Source organism: Lepisma saccharinum, chromosome 25, assembly GCF_977018435.1.
Source record: "Lepisma saccharinum chromosome 25, izLepSacc3.1, whole genome shotgun sequence".
Lineage (NCBI taxonomy): Eukaryota > Metazoa > Arthropoda > Insecta > Zygentoma > Lepismatidae > Lepisma > Lepisma saccharinum.
The window spans coordinates 63,629,911-63,649,185 of record NC_139253.1 but is presented as its reverse complement, the minus strand read 5'-3'; the positions used below and the strand labels follow the sequence as shown (position 1 = coordinate 63,649,185).

General features: G+C 48.5%; 1 non-coding gene across 1 annotated transcript; it reads left to right on the top strand.

The window, feature by feature from the left end:
- The first annotated feature begins 16,602 nt into the window (after positions 1-16,602).
- Positions 16,603-18,433, top strand: LOC145979045 (small subunit ribosomal RNA). The gene has a single exon (XR_014440766.1). It is a non-coding gene; the product is annotated as a small subunit ribosomal RNA (ribosomal RNA).
- The last annotated feature ends 842 nt before the right edge of the window (positions 18,434-19,275 follow it).

The window sequence follows — 19,275 nt, the reverse complement described above, 5'->3', positions numbered from 1 at the left end:
CCTAACCTAACCTAACCTAACCTAACCTAACCTAACCTAACCTAACCTAACCTAACCTAACCTAACCTAACCTAACCTAACCTAACCTAACCTAACCTAACCTAACCTAACCTAACCTAACCTAACCTAACCTAACCTAACCTAACCTAACCTAACCTAACCTAACCTAACCTAACCTAACCTAACCTAACCTAACCTAACCTAACCTAACCTAACCTAACCTAACCTAACCTAACCTAACCTAACCTAACCTAACCTAACCTAACCTAACCTAACCTAACCTAACCTAACCTAACCTAACCTAACCTAACCTAACCTAACCTAACCTAACCTAACCTAACCTAACCTAACCTAACCTAACCTAACCTAACCTAACCTAACCTAACCTAACCTAACCTAACCTAACCTAACCTAACCTAACCTAACCTAACCTAACCTAACCTAACCTAACCTAACCTAACCTAACCTAACCTAACCTAACCTAACCTAACCTAACCTAACCTAACCTAACCTAACCTAACCTAACCTAACCTAACCTAACCTAACCTAACCTAACCTAACCTAACCTAACCTAACCTAACCTAACCTAACCTAACCTAACCTAACCTAACCTAACCTAACCTAACCTAACCTAACCTAACCTAACCTAACCTAACCTAACCTAACCTAACCTAACCTAACCTAACCTAACCTAACCTAACCTAACCTAACCTAACCTAACCTAACCTAACCTAACCTAACCTAACCTAACCTAACCTAACCTAACCTAACCTAACCTAACCTAACCTAACCTAACCTAACCTAACCTAACCTAACCTAACCTAACCTAACCTAACCTAACCTAACCTAACCTAACCTAACCTAACCTAACCTAACCTAACCTAACCTAACCTAACCTAACCTAACCTAACCTAACCTAACCTAACCTAACCTAACCTAACCTAACCTAACCTAACCTAACCTAACCTAACCTAACCTAACCTAACCTAACCTAACCTAACCTAACCGTTGAAACTTGAAAAACCGTTAAAATTTAGCATTTTTCATGCATTTCAAATGGAGAATCAAACGTTTCCCGTGACTCGAATCCTACACCCACAGCTTACTTTACCGTCACGTTGTCTTCCAGCCTCCTTCACCTACCACCCTGAGTTAGGCGTTAGCGCGATTCACCGGCTGGAGCCAGTTTCAAAGCTTGTTTAGGGGCGTAGGTGCTGGTCGCTGGGGACGAAATCCGCCATTTTCCAAGATGGAGGCCGCGTTTTTGGAAATATCTCGAAATGGCATTTACCTTTTTTTGTTCTCTTGACTGGATCTAGGTCTGTGTAAAATTTCAACTCGATTGCTCGAAATCGAAAAAATGGCTTAGGGGGACGAGAAGCTCTTCTTAGGGGACGAGAAGGACATTGTCTTTTTCTTTATTCACTTTTTCACACTTTGCTTGGTTCGAACCTCATCAAATTTTACAATCTGTGAGGAGAGGTACTCAATTACCCGAATCCCAAGCTTTGTCTTCCCCGGTTAGCCCGAAGTACACTTTAACGGCCTTTTCCCGAAATGGCGGTTTAGGGGACGAGAAGGACGCAGGCTCGCGGATTTAATTAGAAAAGTCAAACTTTCGACTTTGATTTAGGCTAGCCCTGCATGTTTTCGTGTAGGGGAATGATGCAGCTTCCCTCCCACCCGATATTATGAGTTTCGCGCCAAAACTGGATTTTCCGTTGAAACTTGAAAAACCGTTAAAATTTAGCATTTTTCATGCATTTCAAATGGAGAATCAAACGTTTCCCGTGACTCGAATCCTACACCCACTGCTTACTTTACCGTCACGTTGTCTTCCAGCCTCCTTCACCTACCACCCTGAGTTAGGCGTTAGCGCGATTCACAGGCTGGAGCCAGTTTCAAAGCTTGTTTAGGGGCGTAGGTGCTGGTCGCTGGGGACGAAATCCGCCATTTTCCAAGATGGAGGCCGCGTTTTTGGAAATATCTCGAAATGGCATTTACCTTTTTTTGTTCTCTTGACTGGATCTAGGTCTGTGTAAAATTTCAACTCGATTGCTCGAAATCGAAAAAATGGCTTAGGGGGACGAGAAGCTCTTCTTAGGGGACGAGAAGGACATTGTCTTTTTCTTTATTCACTTTTTCACACTTTGCTTGGTTCGAACCTCATCAAATTTTACAATCTGTGAGGAGAGGTACTGAATTACCCGAATCCCAAGCTTTGTCTTCCCCGGTTAGCCCGAAGTACACTTTAACGGCCTTTTCCCGAAATGGCGGTTTAGGGGACGAGAAGGACGCAGGCTCGCGGATTTAATTAGAAAAGTCAAACTTTCGACTTTGCTTTAGGCTAGCCCTGCATGTTTTCGTGTAGGGGAATGATGCAGCTTCCCTCCCACCCGATATTATGAGTTTCGCGCCAAAACTGGATTTTCCGTTGAAACTTGAAAAACCGTTAAAATTTAGCATTTTTCATGCATTTCAAATGGAGAATCAAACGTTTCCCGTGACTCGAATCCTACACCCACTGCTTACTTTACCGTCACGTTGTCTTCCAGCCTCCTTCACCTACCACCCTGAGTTAGGCGTTAGCGCGATTCACCGGCTGGAGCCAGTTTCAACGCTTGTTTAGGGGCGTAGGTGCTGGTCGCTGGGGACGAAATCCGCCATTTTCCAAGATGGAGGCCGCGTTTTTGGAAATATCTCGAAATGGCATTTACCTTTTTTTGTTCTCTTGACTGGATCTAGGTCTGTGTAAAATTTCAACTCGATTGCTCGAAATCGAAAAAATGGCTTAGGGGGACGAGAAGCTCTTCTTAGGGGACGAGAAGGACATTGTCTTTTTCTTTATTCACTTTTTCACACTTTGCTTGGTTCGAACCTCATCAAATTTTACAATCTGTGAGGAGAGGTACTGAATTACCCGAATCCCAAGCTTTGTCTTCCCCGGTTAGCCCGAAGTACACTTTAACGGCCTTTTCCCGAAATGGCGGTTTAGGGGACGAGAAGCTGATCTTAGGGGACGAGAAGGACGCAGGCTCGCGGATTTAATTAGAAAAGTCAAACTTTCGACTTTAATTTAGGCTAGCCCTGCATGTTTTCGTGTAGGGGAATGATGCAGCTTCCCTCCCACCCGATATTATGAGTTTCGCGCCAAAACTGGATTTTCCGTTGAAACTTGAAAAACCGTTAAAATTTAGCATTTTTCATGCATTTCAAATGGAGAATCAAACGTTTCCCGTGACTCGAATCCTACACCCACTGCTTACTTTACCGTCACGTTGTCTTCCAGCCTCCTTCACCTACCACCCTGAGTTAGGCGTTAGCGCGATTCACCGGCTGGAGCCAGTTTCAAAGCTTGTTTAGGGGCGTAGGTGCTGGTCGCTGGGGACGAAATCCGCCATTTTCCAAGATGGAGGCCGCGTTTTTGGAAATATCTCGAAATGGCATTTACCTTTTTTTGTTCTCTTGACTGGATCTAGGTCTGTGTAAAATTTCAACTCGATTGCTCGAAATCGAAAAAATGGCTTAGGGGGACGAGAAGCTCTTCTTAGGGGACGAGAAGGACATTGTCTTTTTCTTTATTCACTTTTTCACACTTTGCTTGGTTCGAACCTCATCAAATTTTACAATTTGTGAGGAGAGGTACTGAATTACCCGAATCCCAAGCTTTGTCTTCCCCGGTTAGCCCGAAGTACACTTTAACGGCCTTTTCCCGAAATGGCGGTTTAGGGGACGAGAAGGACGCAGGCTCGCGGATTTAATTAGAAAAGTCAAACTTTCGACTTTGCTTTAGGCTAGCCCTGCATGTTTTCGTGTAGGGGAATGATGCAGCTTCCCTCCCACCCGATATTATGAGTTTCGCGCTAAAACTGGATTTTCCGTTGAAACTTGAAAAACCGTTAAAATTTAGCATTTTTCATGCATTTCAAATGGAGAATCAAACGTTTCCCGTGACTCGAATCTTACACCCACAGCTTACTTTACCGTCACGTTGTCTTCCAGCCTCCTTCACCTACCACCCTGAGTTAGGCGTTAGCGCGATTCACCGGCTGGAGCCAGTTTCAAAGCTTGTTTAGGGGCGTAGGTGCTGGTCGCTGGGGACGAAATCCGCCATTTTCCAAGATGGAGGCCGCGTTTTTGGAAATATCTCGAAATGGCATTTACCTTTTTTTGTTCTCTTGACTGGATCTAGGTCTGTGTAAAATTTCAACTCGATTGCTCGAAATCGAAAAAATGGCTTAGGGGGACGAGAAGCTCTTCTTAGGGGACGAGAAGGACATTGTCTTTTTCTTTATTCACTTTTTCACACTTTGCTTGGTTCGAACCTCATCAAATTTTACAATCTGTGAGGAGAGGTACTGAATTACCCGAATCCCAAGCTTTGTCTTCCCCGGTTAGCCCGAAGTACACTTTAACGGCCTTTTCCCGAAATGGCGGTTTAGGGGACGAGAAGCTGATCTTAGGGGACGAGAAGGACGCAGGCTCGCGGATTTAATTAGAAAAGTCAAACTTTCGACTTTGATTTAGGCTAGCCCTGCATGTTTTCGTGTAGGGGAATGATGCAGCTTCCCTCCCACCCGATATTATGAGTTTCGCGCCAAAACTGGATTTTCCGTTGAAACTTGAAAAACCGTTAAAATTTAGCATTTTTCATGCATTTCAAATGGAGAATCAAACGTTTCCCGTGACTCGAATCCTACACCCACTGCTTACTTTACCGTCACGTTGTCTTCCAGCCTCCTTCACCTACCACCCTGAGTTAGGCGTTAGCGCGATTCACCGGCTGGAGCCAGTTTCAAACCTTGTTTAGGGGCGTAGGTGCTGGTCGCTGGGGACGAAATCCGCCATTTTCCAAGATGGAGGCCGCGTTTTTGGAAATATCTCGAAATGGCATTTACCTTTTTTTGTTCTCTTGACTGGATCTAGGTCTGTGTAAAATTTCAACTCGATTGCTCGAAATCGAAAAAATGGCTTAGGGGGACGAGAAGCTCTTCTTAGGGGACGAGAAGGACATTGTCTTTTTCTTTATTCACTTTTTCACACTTTGCTTGGTTCGAACCTCATCAAATTTTACAATCTGTGAGGAGAGGTACTGAATTACCCGAATCCCAAGCTTTGTCTTCCCCGGTTAGCCCGAAGTACACTTTAACGGCCTTTTCCCGAAATGGCGGTTTAGGGGACGAGAAGGACGCAGGCTCGCGGATTTAATTAGAAAAGTCAAACTTTCGACTTTGCTTTAGGCTAGCCCTGCATGTTTTCGTGTAGGGGAATGATGCAGCTTCCCTCCCACCCGATATTATGAGTTTCGCGCCAAAACTGGATTTTCCGTTGAAACTTGAAAAACCGTTAAAATTTAGCATTTTTCATGCATTTCAAATGGAGAATCAAACGTTTCCCGTGACTCGAATCCTACACCCACAGCTTACTTTACCGTCACGTTGTCTTCCAGCCTCCTTCACCTACCACCCTGAGTTAGGCGTTAGCGCGATTCACCGGCTGGAGCCAGTTTCAACGCTTGTTTAGGGGCGTAGGTGCTGGTCGCTGGGGACGAAATCCGCCATTTTCCAAGATGGCCGCCGCGGTTTTGGAGAAATCTTAAAATCGCATTCGAAACATTTATTCCTTTCACCTGGGCTACCTTCGTGCCGAATTTTGTTTCCCTAGCTCGAACTTGAAAATTCTTGAAAAAAATTTTCTAAGTCCAAAAACATATAGAAAACAGCGATTTTGAGGTTCGGGAGTTTTTTTTTCGTTATCTACATGCATATACGATTCATATAAAAAGATAAAAAAAAAATGAGGTTTCATGATTTTAGGGTGAAGAGTGGCCGTTTTTTAGCCGTTTTCTCTTTGGGGGGTGGGAGGTATCTGGGTGACTTGACTCAAGTCTTTCCCAGTTTGGGTATAATAACGGCAATGGACGTAAGGGTGGCCGAGAAAGATGTTAGGCTGGGAAAACGTATCACATGTGTCGAAACACGGAATTGGCACCAAAGATACTTGGGGGGTTGGAGGTATCTGGGTGACTTGACACAAGTCTTTCCCAGTTTGGGTATAATAACGGCAATGGGCCGCAGAGTGCTGGTGCGAATTAAAGAGGAGAGGTGGAAAGCTCCATGGTTTATACAGAGCAAATCAATTCTTATTGATACTTGGGGGAGTAGGTGCCCTGTGAGTAGGTGGCGACCACAGGGCGAAAGAGCAAGTTGGGTCCGCTTGCGAGTCACGGAGAGATGGAGCAACCACCTGCGAGGGCGATGGAACTTGGCTGGAACCACGCTTGCAGTTCGTGATAGATTGCTCTGTCTGGGAAAAGTGAATAATGATTGAGTTTTCCCAGCGTGCTTGCACAAAAGGGCAATACCTGCAGAAGGAACCGCATGTGTATTGAGTCTGGGAGAAGTGTGTGAGAAAGAGGTTTCCCAGGCTGTTACCGTATATCGGTATTTAGACCGTCAAACGTTGAGCTTGCGACTAAAGTCGCATAGAAGCAAAGAGAAATAAGGTTTTCCCAAAGCTTTACTCTTTGACTTTAGACAAGCTTGGAGCTTGCGTGACTTGAGGAGGAGAGGTGGAAAGCTCCATGGTTTATACAGAGCAAATCAATTCTTATTGATACTTGGGGGAGTAGGTGCCCTGTGAGTAGGTGGCGACCACAGGGCGAAAGAGCAAGTTGGGTCCGCTTGCGAGTCACGGAGAGATGGAGCAACGACCTGCGAGGGCGATGGAACTTGGCTGGAACCACGCTTGCAGTTCGTGATAGATTTGTCTGTGTGGGCAAAGTTAAGGATTTGAAAGTTTCCCAGTCTCTTACCGTATATCGGTACCTAGACCGTCAACCAAGGAGCACAAGACTCTAGTCGCAAAGAGAAAGCTTTTCCCAAGCTATTACTCTTTGACCTTAGTTGATCTTGCATCTGTTGCTTAACGTAACGATGGAGGTGCAAGTTTGCATGGCTAAAAAAGAGTAAATCAATTCATTTTGATATACGGTGGGAATGGTGGCTCTTGGGAGTGCTTAACATGCTCTTGAGCGATGCCCTGTGTATATGTGGCGAACACAGGGCGATACAGCAACTTTGCACAGGTTGCGAGTCACGTTGAGGTGAAGCAACCACCTCCGAGGTTGATGGAGCTTGGCTTGAACCACGCTTGGAGTTTCAGATAGATTCGTCTGCGTGGGCAAAGTTAAGGAGTTGGAAGTTTCCCAGCCTCTTACCGTATATCGGTACCTAGACCGTCAACCAAGGAGCATGAGACTCTAGTCGCAAAGAGAAAGCTTTTCCCAAGCTATTACTCTTTGACCTTAGTTGAGCTTGCATCTGTTGCTTAACGTAACGATGGAGGTGCAAGTTTGCATGGTTGAAAAAGAGTAAATCAATTCATTTTGATATATGGTGGGAATTGTGGCTCTTGGGCGTGCTTAACATGCTCTTGAGCGATGCCCTGTGTATGTGTGGCGAACACAGGGCGATACAGCACCTTTGCACAGGTTGCGAGTCACGTTGAGGTGAAGCAACCACCTCCGAGGTTGATGGAGCTTGGCTTGAACCACGCTTGGAGTTTCAGATAGATTTGTCTGCGTGGGCAAAGTTAAGGAGTTGCAAGTTTCCCAGTCTCTTACCGTATATCGGTACCTAGACCGTCAACCAAGGAGCATAAGACTCTAGTCGCAAAGAGAAAGCTTTTCCCAAGCTATTACTCTTTGACCTTAGTTGAGCTTGCATCTGTTGCTTAACGTAACGATGGAGGTGCAAGTTTGCATGGTTGAAAAAGAGTAAATCAATTCATTTTGATATACGGTGGGAATGGTGGCTCTTGGGCGTGCTTAACATGCTCTTGAGCGATGCCCTGTGTATATGTGGCGAACACAGGGCGATACAGCACCTTTGCACAGGTTGCGAGTCACGTTGAGGTGAAGCAACCACCTCCGAGGTTGATGGAGCTTGGCTTGAACCACGCTTGGAGTTTCAGATAGATTCGTCTGCGTGGGCAAAGTTAAGGAGTTGCAAGTTTCCCAGCCTCTTACCGTATATCGGTACCTAGACCGTCAACCAAGGAGCATAAGACTCTAGTCGCAAAGAGAAAGCTTTTCCCAAGCTATTACTCTTTGACCTTAGTTGATCTTGCATCTGTTGCTTAACGTAACGATGGAGGTGCAAGTTTGCATGGTTGAAAAAGAGTAAATCAATTCATTTTGATATATGGTGGGAATGGTGGCTCTTGGGCGTGCTTAACATGCTCTTGAGCGATGCCCTGTGTATATGTGGCGAACACAGGGCGATACAGCACCTTTGCACAGGTTGCGAGTCACGTTGAGGTGAAGCAACCACCTCCGAGGTTGATGGAGCTTGGCTTGAACCACGCTTGGAGTTTCAGATAGATTCGTCTGCGTGGGCAAAGTTAAGGAGTTGTGTGTTTCCCAGTCTCTTACCGTATATCGGTACCTAGACCGTCTCAACCAATGAGCATAAGACTCTAGTCGCAAAGAGAAAGCTTTTCCCAAGCTACTACTCTTTGACTTTAGTTGAGCTTGCATCCGTTGCTTAAAGTAACGATGGAGGTGCAAGTTTGCATAGTTGAAAAAGAGTAAATCAATTCATATTGATATATGGTGGGAATGGAGGCTCTTGGGCGTGCTTGACATGCTCTTGAGCGATGCCCTGTGCATTACGTGGCGAGCACAGGGCTATATAGCAAGCTTGTCCCACTTGCGAGTCACGTTGAGGTGAAGCAACCACCTCCGAGGTTGATGGAGCTTGGCTTGAACCACGCTTGGAGTTTCAGATAGATTCGTCTGCGTGGGCAAAGTTAAGGAGTTGCAAGTTTCCCAGCCTCTTACCGTATATCGGTACCTAGACCGTCAACCAAGGAGCATGAGACTCTAGTCGCAAAGAGAAAGCTTTTCCCAAGCTATTACTCTTTGACCTTAGTTGATCTTGCATCTGTTGCTTAACGTAACGATGGAGGTGCAAGTTTGCATGGTTGAAAAAGAGTAAATCAATTCATTTTGATATATGGTGGGAATGGTGGCTCTTGGGCGTGCTTAACATGCTCTTGAGCGATGCCCCGTGTATATGTGGCGAACACAGGGCGATACAGCACCTTTGCACAGGTTGCGAGTCACGTTGAGGTGAAGCAACCACCTCCGAGGTTGATGGAGCTTGGCTTGAACCACGCTTGGAGTTTCAGATAGATTCGTCTGCGTGGGCAAAGTTAAGGAGTTGCAAGTTTCCCAGCCTCTTACCGTATATCGGTACCTAGACCGTCAACCAAGGAGCATGCGACTCTAGTCGCAAAGAGAAAGCTTTTCCCAAGCTATTACTCTTTGACCTTAGTTGATCTTGCATCTGTTGCTTAACGTAACGATGGAGGTGCAAGTTTGCATGGTTGAAAAAGAGTAAATCAATTCATTTTGATATATGGTGGGAATGGTGGCTCTTGGGCGTGCTTAACATGCTCTTGAGCGATGCCCTGTGTATATGTGGCGAACACAGGGCGATACAGCACCTTTGCACAGGTTGCGAGTCACGTTGAGGTGAAGCAACCACCTCCGAGGTTGATGGAGCTTGGCTTTAACCACGCTTGGAGTTTCAGATAGATTCGTCTGCGTGGGCAAAGTTAAGGAGTTGTGTGTTTCCAAGTCTCTTACCGTATATCGGTACCTAGACCGTCAACCAATGAGCATAAGACTCTAGTCGCAAAGAGAAAGCTTTTCCCAAGCTACTACTCTTTGACTTTAGTTGAGCTTGCATCCGTTGCTTAAAGTAACGATGGAGGTGCAAGTTTGCATAGTTGAAAAAGAGTAAATCAATTCATATTGATATATGGTGGGAATGGAGGCTCTTGGGCGTGCTTGACATGCTCTTGAGCGATGCCCTGTGCATTACGTGGCGAGCACAGGGCTATATAGCAAGCTTGTTCCACTTGCGAGTCACGTTGAGGTGAAGCAACCACCTCCGAGGTTGATGGAGCTTGGCTTGAACCACGCTTGGAGTTTCAGATAGATTTGTCTGCGTGGGCAAAGTTAAGGAGTTGGAAGTTTCCCAGCCTCTTACCGTATATCGGTACCTAGACCGTCAACCAAGGAGCATAAGACTAGTCGCAAAGAGAAAGCTTTTCCCAAGCTATTACTCTTTGACCTTAGTTGAGCTTGCATCTGTTGCTTAACGTAACGATGGAGGTGCAAGTTTGCATGGCTAAAAAAGAGTAAATCAATTCATTTTGATATATGGTGGGAATGGTGGCTCTTGGGCGTGCTTAACATGCTCTTGAGCGATGCCCTGTGTATATGTGGCGAACACAGGGCGATACAGCACCTTTGCACAGGTTGCGAGTCACGTTGAGGTGAAGCAACCACCTCCGAGGTTGATGGAGCTTGGCTTGAACCACGCTTGGAGTTTCAGATAGATTCGTCTGCGTGGGCAAAGTTAAGGAGTTGGAAGTTTCCCAGCCTCTTACCGTATATCGGTACCTAGACCGTCAACCAAGGAGCATGAGACTCTAGTCGCAAAGAGAAAGCTTTTCCCAAGCTATTACTGTTTGACCTTAGTTGAGCTTGCATCCGTTGCTTAAAGTAACGATGGAGGTGCAAGTTTGCATAGTTGAAAAAGAGTAAATCAATTCATATTGATATATGGTGGGAATGGAGGCTCTTGGGCGTGCTTGACATGCTCTTGAGCGATGCCCTGTGTATATGTGGCGAACACAGGGCGATACAGCACCTTTGCACAGGTTGCGAGTCACGTTGAGGTGAAGCAACCACCTCCGAGGTTGATGGAGCTTGGCTTGAACCACGCTTGGAGTTTCAGATAGATTCGTCTGCGTGGGCAAAGTTAAGGAGTTGCAAGTTTCCCAGCCTCTTACCGTATATCGGTACCTAGACCGTCAACCAAGGAGCATGCGACTCTAGTCGCAAAGAGAAAGCTTTTCCCAAGCTATTACTCTTTGACATTAGTTGATCTTGCATCTGTTGCTTAACGTAACGATGGAGGTGCAAGTTTGCATGGTTGAAAAAGAGTAAATCAATTCATTTTGATATATGGTGGGAATGGTGGCTCTTGGGCGTGCTTAACATGCTCTTGAGCGATGCCCTGTGTATATGTGGCGAACACAGGGCGATACAGCACCTTTGCACAGGTTGCGAGTCACGTTGAGGTGAAGCAACCACCTCCGAGGTTGATGGAGCTTGGCTTGAACCACGCTTGGAGTTTCAGATAGATTCGTCTGCGTGGGCAAAGTTAAGGAGTTGTGTGTTTCCCAGTCTCTTACCGTATATCGGTACCTAGACCGTCAACCAATGAGCATAAGACTCTAGTCGCAAAGAGAAAGCTTTTCCCAAGCTACTACTCTTTGACATTAGTTGATCTTGCATCTGTTGCTTAACGTAACGATGGAGGTGCAAGTTTGCATGGTTGAAAAAGAGTAAATCAATTCATTTTGATATATGGTGGGAATGGTGGCTCTTGGGCGTGCTTAACATGCTCTTGAGCGATGCCCTGTGTATATGTGGCGAACACAGGGCGATACAGCACCTTTGCACAGGTTGCGAGTCACGTTGAGGTGAAGCAACCACCTCCGAGGTTGATGGAGCTTGGCTTGAACCACGCTTGCAGTTCGTGATATATTGCTCTGTCTGGGAAAAGTGAATAATGATTGAGTTTTCCCAGTGTGTTTGCACAAAAGGGCAATACCTGCAGAAGGAACCGCATGTGTATTGAGTTTGGGAAAAGTGTGTGAGGAAGAGAAGTTTCCCAGGCTGTTACCGTATATCGGTATTTAGACCGTCAAACGTTGAGCTTGCGACTAAAGTCGCATACAAGCAAAGAGAAAGCTTTTCCCAAGCTATTACTCTTTGACTTTAGTTGAGCTTGCATCCGTTGCTTAAAGTAACGATGGAGGTGCAAGTTTGCATAGTTAAAAAAGAGCAAATCAATTCATATTGATATTTGGTGGGAATGGTGGCTCTTGTGCTTGCTTAGCATGCTCTTGAGCGATGCCCTGTGTATATGTGGCGAACACAGGGCGATACAGCACCTTTTGAACAGGCTGCGAGTCACGAAGAGCAGGAAATACTACCACCTCCGAGGGCGATGGAGTTTGGCTTGAACCACGCTTGGAGTTTCAGATAGATTTGTCTGTCTGGGCAAACTTAAGGAGTTGTGTGTTTCCCAGTCTCTTACCGTATATCGGTACCTAGACCGTCAACCAATGAGCATGAGACTCTAGTCGCAAAGAGAAAGCTTTTCCCAAGCTACTACTCTTTGACATTAGTTGATCTTGCATCTGTTGCTTAAAGTAACAATGGAGGTGCAAGTTTGCATGGTTGAAAAAGAGTAAATCAATTCATTTTGATATATGGTGGGAATGGAGGCTCTTGGGCGTGCTTGACATGCTCTTGAGCGATGCCCTGTGCATTACGTGGCGAGCACAGGGCTATATAGCAAGCTTGTCCCACTTGCGAGTCACGTTGAGGTGAAGCAACCACCTCAGAGGTGCATGGACCTCGGTTCAGGCATCTAGTCTAATTCGAACCCAACTGTTCACCCGCCACGCAAGCAACCGGGGAGGTAGGTATACCAATCGGTATCAATGCCTTCACTGTCGGTCAACCGCCGTTTGCAATTTCGTGGATGGAGTAGGGATCATCCTTCCGGATGAGACCCGAAGCGAACGTTAGCTATGCGTTCAAAGGCAACCCCACTCACGTGGGATGTTGGGGTTCGAATTGTTTTCCGAAAAGCATTGCTGTATTCATAGTTTTCGGAAAATTCACGGCGCCCATCTTTGTTTCTGCACCGTGTACGAGTAAGTGACAGAGCCGCGCAAGCGGGAAGGTAGCCTTCCTTGGAAGACTGGTTTAACCTTAACCAAGTTTGTTGCTACTAACTTGTCAGCCCTCGTACACGGTGGTTCGCCTCCGACACGTGACGTAACCGTTTGTGCTCTTCCGAACGCATGTAGGTCGAGCATCAGACACCTTGAATTGACTTACCCACCCTAGTGGGGAAGCTTAGCTTACTTCGGGAACTCAGGCTCATCCGAACGACTCTAGGTTGAAACCTGCACCGACGTTAAGCTTAGCATGTCAAATCAAGGTGCCTCTCAAGCGGATAACTTGCCTACCTCTGTTCTTCCGAACGTCTTTAGGCTGAGCACTCTGAGGGAAAGCAAGGTAAAACGTCAACCGTCGGAAGCCGAGCGAGTTAAGAGAACCGGTCCTGCGGGAGCACTTGCCCACCTCGGGAACTCCGGCTCATCCGAACGAATGTAGGATGAAGCCTGCACCGAGTTAAAGCAATTCATTTTGTCAGCCCTCGCTGCCGAGATGTGACGAGACGTCAATCGCCGGCGATTGCCTACCTCGGGAACTCCGGCTCATCCGAACGAATGTAGGTTGAAGCCTGCACCGTGGAAAGCAACGCCGACGTTTTGACGGTAACTCGCCCACCTCCTCTCTTCCAAACGACTCTAGGTAGAGGGGGGTGGGATAGTGAGCTACTTTATCACATTTCGGTTAGCGGGAAGTGACACAAGGTACCCGACCGGTGTTCGCTTGCCTACCTTGGGAACTCCGGTTCATCCGAACGACTCTAGGATGAAACCTGCACCAAGGGAAAGCAAGCTAGCTCTCTCTTTTCTCTCCCGGTCACGGCGATGCCTTCTCCGGTTTGCGTTGCATCGTTTCTGAAGTTGACCCGTCCGCTCTGCCTACTTGGGGAACTCCGGCTCGACCGAACGACTCTAAGTCGAAGCCTGCACCGAAGGAAAGCAGCGGACGTGCCAGCCTCCGTGGCGAGACAACCTAAACCCGAAGGTTCCCGAGAACTTGGTACGGGTGTCCGTCGAAGCGTGCGTTCTCCGGAGCGCCGTCTTGAGTGGCTGCCTGTTGCCGTACAGGCACGGCTGTTCGCTGGGAGCTCCCAGGCAAGGAACAGAACCAGAACGCGGGCACGTTGCCAATCGAAGAAGTCGGTTCGCCGTCCCCGCGCGCAAACGAACGTCTCGAAGTTTCCAGCTTTAAAGAAAGTGGAACTACGTAGACCTGTAACCGAAGTAGTGGGAGTAGTATAATGATGTTTTCTGGAAAGCGGTGTAACCTGTCGTTCTTCAAGCGTCAGTGTTGCGTTGCCTAAGTTAGTGGCGAGCCGCTTTCCCAGTCTCTTACCGTATATCGGTACCTAGACCGTCAACCAATGAGCATAAGACTCTAGTCGCAAAGAGAAAGCTTTTCCCAAGCTACTACTCTTTGACTTTAGTTGAGCTTGCATCCGTTGCTTAAAGTAACGATGGAGGTGCAAGTTTGCATAGTTAAAAAAGAGCAAATCAATTCATATTGACATTTGGTGGGAATGGTGGCTCTTGTGCTTGCTTAGCATGCTCTTGAGCGATGCCCTGTGTATATGTGGCGAACACAGGGCGATACAGCACCTTTTGAACAGGCTGCGAGTCACGAAGAGCAGGAAATACTACCACCTCCGAGGGCGATGGAGTTTGGCTTGAACCACGCTTGGAGTTTCAGATAGATTTGTCTGTCTGGGCAAACTTAAGGAGTTGTGTGTTTCCCAGTCTCTTACCGTATATCGGTACCTAGACCGTCAACCAATGAGCATGAGACTCTAGTCGCAAAGAGAAAGCTTTTCCCAAGCTACTACTCTTTGACATTAGTTGATCTTGCATCTGTTGCTTAAAGTAACAATGGAGGTGCAAGTTTGCATGGTTGAAAAAGAGTAAATCAATTCATTTTGATATATGGTGGGAATGGAGGCTCTTGGGCGTGCTTGACATGCTCTTGAGCGATGCCCTGTGCATTACGTGGCGAGCACAGGGCTATATAGCAAGCTTGTCCCACTTGCGAGTCACGTTGAGGTGAAGCAACCACCTCAGAGGTGCATGGACCTCGGTTCAGGCATCTAGTCTAATTCGAACCCAACTTGTCACCCGCCACGCAAGCAACCGGGGAGGTAGGTATACCAATCGGTATCAATGCCTTCACTGTCGGTCAACCGCCGGTTGCAATTTCGTGGATGGAGTAGGGATCATCCTTCCGGATGAGACCCGAAGCGAACGTTAGCTATGCGTTCAAAGGCAACCCCACTCACGTGGGATGTTGGGGTTCGAATTGTTTTCCGAAAAGCATTGCTGTATTCATAGTTTTCGGAAAATTCACGGCGCCCATCTTTGTTTCTGCACCGTGTACGAGTAAGTGACAGAGCCGCGCAAGCGGGAAGGTAGCCTTGCTTGGAAGACTGTTTTAACATGAACCAAGTTTGTTGCTACTAACTTGTCAGCCCTCGTACACGGTGGTTCGCCTCCGACACGTGACGTAACCGTTTGTGCTCTTCCGAACGCATGTAGGTTGAGCATCAGACACCTTGAATTGACTTACCCACCCTAGTGGGGAAGCTTAGCTTACTTCGGGAACTCAGGCTCATCCGAACGACTCTAGGTTGAAGCCTGCACCGAGGTTAAGCTTAGCATGTCAAATCAAGGTGCCTCTCAAGCGGATAACTTGCCTACCTCCGTTCTTCCGAACGTCTATAGGCTGAGCACTCCGAGGGAAAGCAAGGTAAAACGTCAACCGTCGGAAGCCGAGCGAGTTAAGAGAACCGGTCCTGCGGGAGCACTTGCCCACCTCGGGAACTCCGGCTCATCCGAACGAATGTAGGATGAAGCCTGCACCGAGTTAAAGCAATTCATTTTGTCAGCCCTCGCTGCCGAAAAGTGACGAGACGTCAATCGCCGGCGATTGCCTACCTCGGGAATTCCGGCTCATCCGAACGAATGTAGGTTGAAGCCTGCACCGTGGAAAGCAACGCCGACGTTTTGACGGTAACTCGCCCACCTTCTCTCTTCCAAACGACTCTAGGTAGAGGGGGATGGGACAGTGAGCTACTTTTTCACATTTCGGTCAGCGGGAAGTGACACAAGGTACCCGACCGGTGTTCGCTTGCCTACCTTGGGAACTCCGGTTCATCCGAACGACTCTAGGATGAAACCTGCACCAAGGGAAAGCAAGCTAGCTCTCTCTTTTCTCTCCCGGTGACGGCGATGCCTTCTCCGGTTTGCGTTGCATCGTTTCTGAAGTTGACCCGTCCGTTCTGCCCACTTCGGGAACTCCGGCTCGACCGAACGACTCTAAGTCGAAGCCTGCACCGAAGGAAAGCAGCGGACGTGCCAGCCTCCGTGGCGAGACAACCTAAACCCGAAGGTTCCCGAGAACTTGGTACGGGTGTCCGTCGAAGCGTGCGTTCTCCGGAGCGCCGTCTTGAGTGGCTGCCTGTTGCCGTACAGGCACGGCTGTTCGCTGGGAGCTCCCAGCCTCCCAGGCAAGGAACAGAACCAGAACGCGGGCACGGTGCCAATCGAAGAAGTCGGTTCGCCGTTCCCGCGCGCAAACGAACGTCTCGAAGTATCCAGCTTTAAAAGTGGAACTACGTAGACCTATATCCGAAGTAGTAGTATGTTTTCTGGAAAGCGGTGTAACCTGTCGTTCTTCAAGCGTCAGTGTTGCGTTGCCTAAGTTAGTGGCGAGCCGCTTTCCTCGCTTAAAACATGGCACTCTGCCTCGCGCGAGTGCTGCATACGCACCGTATGCACCGTACCCTGGTTGATCCTGCCAGTAGTCATATGCTCGTCTCAAAGCCTAAGCCATGCATGTCTCAGTACAGACTTTACCAAAGTGAAACCGCGAATGGCTCATTACATCAGTTATGGTTCCTTAGATCGTACGCATCCTACTTGGATACCTGTGGCAATTCCAGAGCTAATACATGCTCACGGTGTCTCCGGCCGGGCAACCGGACGGGGTGCCGTTACCATTCAAAAGACCAAACGGTCCGCTTCTGCGGGCCGACTCATTTGGTGACTCTAAGTAACCTCTAGGCAGATCGCACGGTCAAGCACCGGCGACGCATCTATCAAATGTCTGCCTCATCACACTGTGGATGGTGGGTTATTGGCCCACCATGGTGATTACGGGTAACGGGGAATCAGGGTTCGATTCCGGAGAGGGAGCCTGAGAAACGGCTACCACATCTATGGAAGGCAGCAGGCACGCAAATTACCCACTCCCGGCACGGGGAGGTAGTGACGAAAAATAACGATGCGGGACTCATCCGAGGCCCCGTAATCGGAATGGATCCACCCTAAACAGTTGGGTGAACCTATCGGAGTGCAAGTCTGGTGCCAGCAGACGCGGTAAGTCCAGCTCCGATAGCGTATACTAAAGTTGCTGCGGTTAAAAAGCTCGTAGTTGGATCTGGGTCTCGGGCGGTCGGTTCGCCGTCAGGCGTTCAACTGGCCGTACCGGACGTCTTCTCGGTTTCCCCGGTCTGCTCTTCACCGAGTGGACCGGGGGATTCCGGGACGTTTACTTTGAACAAATTAAAGTGCTCAAAGCAGGCTATTCGCCTGGATGCTCCTTGCATGGAATAATGGAACAGGACCTCGGTTCTCTCTGTTGGTTTTCGAACCAGAGGTAATGATTAAAAGGGATTGACGGGGGCATTAGTATTGCGAGGGGAGAGGTGAAATTCTAGGATCCTCGCAAGACTACCTACAGCGAAAGCATTTGCCAAGAATGTTTTCATTAATCAAGAACGAAAGTTAGAGGTTCGAAGGCGATTAGATACCGCCCTAGTTCTAACCATAAACGATGCCATCCAGCGATGCGCAAGGTTCAAGAACACCGTGCGCGCAGCCTCCGGGAAACCAGAGATTTCGGGTTCCGGGGGGAGTATGGTTGCAAAGCTGAAACTTAAAGGAATTGACGGAAGGGCACCACAAGGCGTGGGACGTGCGGCTCAACTTGACTCAACACGGCAAACTTACCAGGCCCGGACACCGCAAGGATTGACAGATTGAGAGCTCTCTCGTGATTCGGTGGATGGTGGTGCATGGCCGATTTTAGTTGGTGGAGCGATTTGTCTGCTTGATTGCGATAACGAACGAGACTCCTGCCTATTAACTAGGCGTCGGGGTATGTGTTCCCCCGGCGCATCAAACCTCTTCTTAGAGGGACCGGTTGTCGCAAGCAGCAAGAGTGGGAGCTAAATCAGGTCAGTGATGCCCTTCGATGCCCTGGGCCGCACGCGCGTCACACTGAAGGAGACAACGCGTCTTCCCCTGCCGAGAGGTACGGGTAACCGCTGAACCTCCTTCGTGATAGGGACCGGGGATTGCAATTATTCCCCGCGAACGAGGAATGCCCAGTAAGCGCGAGTCATCAGCTCGCGTTGATCGAGTCCCTGCCCTTTGTGCACACCGCCCGTCGATGCATCCGATCGAGTGATACGGTGAGGCCTTTGGACCGGCGCCCTGCGGGGGTTCCACCTTCCGCAGGAACCGTCGGGAAGACGGCCGAACCTGGTCACTTAGAGGAAGCAAAAGTCGTAACAAGGTTTGGGTAGGAGAACCTGCCCAAGGATCATTACCGTACGGTATATCCGCTTCTTCACCTTGTCGTCCATCCGCGAGTGCGTTGAAGGGGGACCAAAAACCCCGGAGCCGGCGGATGGTACGTAGTTGGTTGTTGAAGGGTCAAGAATCGGTCCTCGGCCCCCAACGGGGGCATTCCCCCTCGCAGGGAATGCCTGGCTGAGCGGGTGTGCGGAGTAAGGCGATTCCCCCTTCGCTCCACTACGCTGTTTTTTCTAAGGAGGGCTCCTCCGGAGCCCTTCGCCGGAAGTTCAGACCCCGGTTTCGACCGGGGGAGAACTCCCTAACCGGCATGCGTGGCCAGCCGGGGCTTCCGGCAGGTGGCGGATCGCTGGACTTGGGGTTTTGTGGGTACCCCAATGTCGGTACCCCATCACCCAGCCGACCACTTGGAGCAATGTACATGACCGGCATTCGTGCCGGCCAGACTATAATTGACCGGCACTCGCACAAGTGCGGGCGGAGATGCTTGTCTTTTGCAGTTAGGTGTAACCTAGCTGTAGAGCAACTTAAAGAAAGCACGTTGAGAATGAAAAAGTTGCCGGCAGACATGCAATGCATGTCCGTCCGGCCGGCGCTTGCGTCGGCCAGACTGTAATTGACCTACACTCGCACAAGTGCGGGCAGAGATGCTTGTCTTTTGCAGTTAGGTGTAACCTAGCTGTAGAGCAACTTAAAGAAAGCACGTTGAGAATGAAAAAGTTGCCGGCAGACATGCAATGCATGTCCGTCCGGCCGGCGCTTGCGTCGGCCAGACTGTAATTGACCTACACTCGCACAAGTGCGGGCAGAGATGCTTGTCTTTTGCAGTTAGGTGTAACCTAGCTGTAGAGCAAC